A 4,497-nucleotide genomic window follows, 5' to 3' on the forward strand; every position below is an offset into this window, starting at 1 on the left:
GTCTGGCTGCTAATATTTAACTGCGAGGTGCTGCTGCTGGCTGTGCTGCTAAATATTCCAGTTAGTTTGCGACATTTAGCGGCTTCAGTAGGCCTATCTAAATTCCGCCAATTTTTTTTTCTCTCGCCTTCTCAGCCTCACCCTTTTTTTTCTTCTGTTTTTTACCCGCGGCCGCGTTATGCATATTGTTTGTTTGTTTCTATGCTTTTATCTCACGTCTTTGCTTCTTACTTGGCGGCCACGGCCAGTGCAGCTGGCATCCAACTTAAAGGTGCATTGCTGCCGCCTACAGTACTGGAGTGTGAAACAGATTAGTGGGGGGTGTGGGTACACGATTCGTTCCACCTGCACGATCCGTTCTATGCATGCGTAGTAGACGCAGTAGAAAACGCGCATGCGCAAATGATAATTCTATTTTGCGATGATTTACGACACTGCACGATCTGTTCCACGCATGCGCATATTTTTACCGCGAGAATTAATTCACTCACAGCGAAAGAAAATGGAGTTCAGCGGAGGAAACGAGAAGTTTGCCCTTTACGATGCCGTTAGGCAATATTTGGTTGACGGGTTAGTGGATGTGGCATTGAAGAAGAAGGTCTCACGAATGGCTGCAAATTTCGTTATAAGAGGTAAGTCAGTGTGGGCATTTGAAATAATACATTACTCGTTCGAAACTTTTTAGACCGACCGAATTGCCTATCATCGAAAAATTACATCTTGTTCGGTACAATATTTCGATACCTAAAGGGATATAACTCGTCAAAGTCGGTGCTTAAACAAATACATTAGAAATGCACAACGACACACCTAAAACATAAGTTCCTAATATGAGACGCGCGCGCGCACACAAACTCTCCACGCACATAACTCAATGAGACGCGAGCACATAGCTGCTATACAATACCCTAAAGATGTTGAAAAGTCGATCAAAAGTGTGCCTACATTTCTCCAGGCTCAATGCCAACAGCGCGCAATGCAGTATTTGCGGTAAAATAATTGCTCCAAAGACGGTACCGCGACAGATAACGTTATGATGAAGCCCTTGACAGTGCACGAGTAAACATAAGAGCAGTAAGTTGCTCCGACTGGTAAATGAAGAAGTACCTTGTTGATCACTCTGACAGTATTTATATTGTAATAATGACCTACTGCACGTTCAAAAATGTGTTGGTCAGATTATTTATTTTTTCAGTAAGGAAAAGTGATAAAAATCGTGAACTTAAAACATGCTTAATGTTACAAAAGATTTCTGTTTCAAATAAATGCTGTTCTTTTGAAATTCTTATTCATCAAAGAATCATGAAAACATTTAGCATAGTTTCCAAAATATTAGGCAGCAAACTGTTTTCATATTTCTGAAGGATGTGACACTGAAGTAATGATTTTGAAAATTCAGCTTTGACATCACAGGAATAAATTACATTTTGAAATATATTCAAATAAGATTTTAAATTGTAATACTATGTCACAATGTTACAAGTTTTACTGTATTTTTGACCAAACAAATTCAGCTTTGGTGATCATGAGCTCTTTCTTTATAAAAAAAAAAGTGCACTGGCTAAGGAGCATGAGTCAAACTGAAAAAAAATAAAACCAAAGTTTTCTGAGGTAATGTGTTATGTAATCTTGTTAAAAATGAATTTCATAAAATTGGTATCAAAAAAGTATCGTTCAGGAACCGGAGTCAAGGTATCGGTATTGGTATCGAAATTTTTTGAACGATACCCAGCCCTAATATTAGCACTGTTTTAGTTAACACGTGTGAGCATGTCAGTAACGTTCCATCTAGTCAGACATAGTAACCGCCAACATTTTTTCGCCACAAATGTTTGCATCCCTGAACAAAGACACGTGCACATAAGTGCTGTATTGTAATACCAAACAAAGCATCAAAATCATTACATAACATTAACAAACATTGTTTGTCTATCACAGAAAGTAAATTATTCTACACTGGCCCCAGTGCTCAATTCATGAGGCTGGTTGTGCTGTCTGATGAGCAGAGGCGGGCTGTCCTGGAGGAGTGCCACAACAACCCTGGCACAGGGAACCATGGGGGCGTGAGGGCGACCATGGACCTGACTGTTTTGGGGTACTACTGGGATAATATAAAGGCAGATGTGGCAGACTGGGTACTTTTTTGGAACTTTCATGGAATTTAACACTATGTCTCTCAGGCAATGAATTGATTTAGTGGCTTTGTTTGACTTCAGATAATTATTTGGTCTAAATAATAAATGTATCCATCAGGTCAAAAGCTGTCACAGATGCCAAAAGAACGACCCCATAAAGACAGTCTCCTGCCCTTCACCCTATTAAGGTAGAGCTTACCTTGGTGTACCACTTGAAGCAACAAGTTAGGTGATGTGGTAATATTACATATCTCTACAGGTGAAAGAGCCGTGGGAGGTGGTCGGTATGGACCTCATTGGTCCACTGAAAAAAACTATGAAAGACCATCAATACGTCCTCACGGTGACAGACCTCTTCACGAAGTGGGTAATCGCTGAGCCTTTGAAGTGTGGCTCCAGCACTGAGGTGGCTGAGGCACTTGTGTCAAACCTCTACAAATTTGGTATGGTCCGGAAAATCATCACTGACAGGGGCCGTGCATTTGTTAACGAGGTATGTGTCTTTAACACCCGCTCCCTTTACCCCCTTCACACAGGACATATGACGTCATCACAATTCACGCTGTTTTAAGCGGTCATTGGTCATTTCTGAGACCAACAAATATTGAAAATAACCATGTGTGTCTGAATTATGTACAGCTTAATGCACACATATTTGCGGCGCTGAACATCAAACATGCCATCACAAGTGCATACCATCCCCAGTCAAACGGCCAAGTAAGTGTGCCATCATGACATCCTGCAAAACAGTAAAGTCAACTTTAGCCAATGTATACTAAAGTGCATGTAGTAATTCCTTTCTTTGTTGAAGGATGAGAGAACTAATCAAAATGTTAAGAGGACTCTCAGAAAATATGTAAATCAGCACCATGATGATTGGGACATCCACCTGCAGGCCATAGTTTATGGAATAAACACTGCAAAACAGGTTATTATTTAAAATAACTAGATAACGTATATTGCATACATGTTTTAAGAGTTTTATTTTGTGATTTGATGCACAACTTTTTGTTTCAAATTAGAGATCCACCAAGTACAGCCCATACTTTTTAATGTACAATAGGCACCCCCGTCTACCACAGGCATTAAATGTCTGTGAGACAGACTCTGACTTTGAATTGGCAGACCCAGAGGAGGAGCTGGAGCTAAAACTAGCTGGAGTCAAGGCCCTCAATGAAACGGTTTGTTCAGAGTTGTGTGGATGACTTGTTCAATTTGAATAAGAATGTTTGCATAGTAATATATTCTTTTCTTTAAGGTACGGGAAAACATTGAAAAGGCGCAGGGGAAACAAAAAAAGGCTTTTGAGGCAAAGAAAAGGAAAGGGGTTCGCCAGTGCTCAGTTAAGGCAGGGGACGAGGTCTTAATTGGGGAGCCCAAAAAGAAGGTGAAGAAGGGAAATTGTTTGCAGGATCTCCACCAAGGGCCATTCACCCTCACATCCCTGACAGAGAAGGGTGTGGCAAGTGTGGCTGTGTCAGGAAAAATAAAGAAAGTGAATGTTGCTCAGTTAAGGCCCTACTTTCGGCCACAAGGTATTGTAATAATCCTACTTGGTGACATAGCAAATATAAACATGACACTTGACAATGATGATTAGTATTTACTTTCGTGTTGTGTAGATCATAGCCATGAATCTGAGGGCAGCCAAAATGCAGAAGACATTGGACTGGTGGACCACCAGTATGCCAATAAAGGTCCACTGTGGTCCAAGAGGTTGTGTCCTCAGCAAGAACAAGTGGTGAGTGCCAAAACAAACGGGATTGTTCACATGCACAGCTTGTTGGTGTGCTTTAAATAATAAATGCATAATTGCTCATTCCTAACAGAGGTTTTTTTATTTCTAGCTGACCTATGTGCTGGACAGAACACGTCCAGCAAAAGAAATTGTTGTTCTGGATGGCCCAGTTTGTCTTCAAAGGGAGGACTTTTGGAGCCTGGGGCTAGACAAACAGGTGGAGAGCAATGTAAGTGGATATTGCCGTAAAGAGTTTGGATGGTTCTAATGCCTTTATTGTAATTATGCAAAACATTCTGTGCTTTCAGATTGGGAATGCATGCTTCAGGCTGGTAGAGGAGGCAGCCAGGAGACATGTATGTATTTGTATTTACCTTGATGACTTGCACATAAATTTGTGGAAAAGTGAGTACACCTCTCACATTTTTTCCAAATACTTTTCATGGGACAGCACTATAGACATGAAACTGTGATGCATCTTAAAGGGTTAGTTCACCCAAAAATGAAAATTATGTCATTAATGACTCGCCCTCATGTCGTTCCAAGCCCGTAAGACCTCCGTTCATCTTCGGAACACAGTTTAAGATATTTTAGATTTTGTTCGAGAGCTTTCTGTTCCTCCAT

General features: G+C 40.7%; 1 long non-coding RNA gene across 1 annotated transcript; it reads left to right on the top strand.

The window, feature by feature from the left end:
• Window positions 1-3,603: 3,603 nt before the first annotated feature.
• On the top strand, window positions 3,604-4,102 carry LOC308700726. The gene is made up of 3 exons (XR_014031344.1): window positions 3,604-3,670; window positions 3,758-3,876; window positions 3,983-4,102. It is a non-coding gene; the product is annotated as an uncharacterized lncRNA (long non-coding RNA).
• The last annotated feature ends 395 nt before the right edge of the window (window positions 4,103-4,497 follow it).

Source organism: Scardinius erythrophthalmus, assembly GCF_964197995.2.
Source record: "Scardinius erythrophthalmus genome assembly, chromosome: 13".
Lineage (NCBI taxonomy): Eukaryota > Metazoa > Chordata > Actinopteri > Cypriniformes > Leuciscidae > Scardinius > Scardinius erythrophthalmus.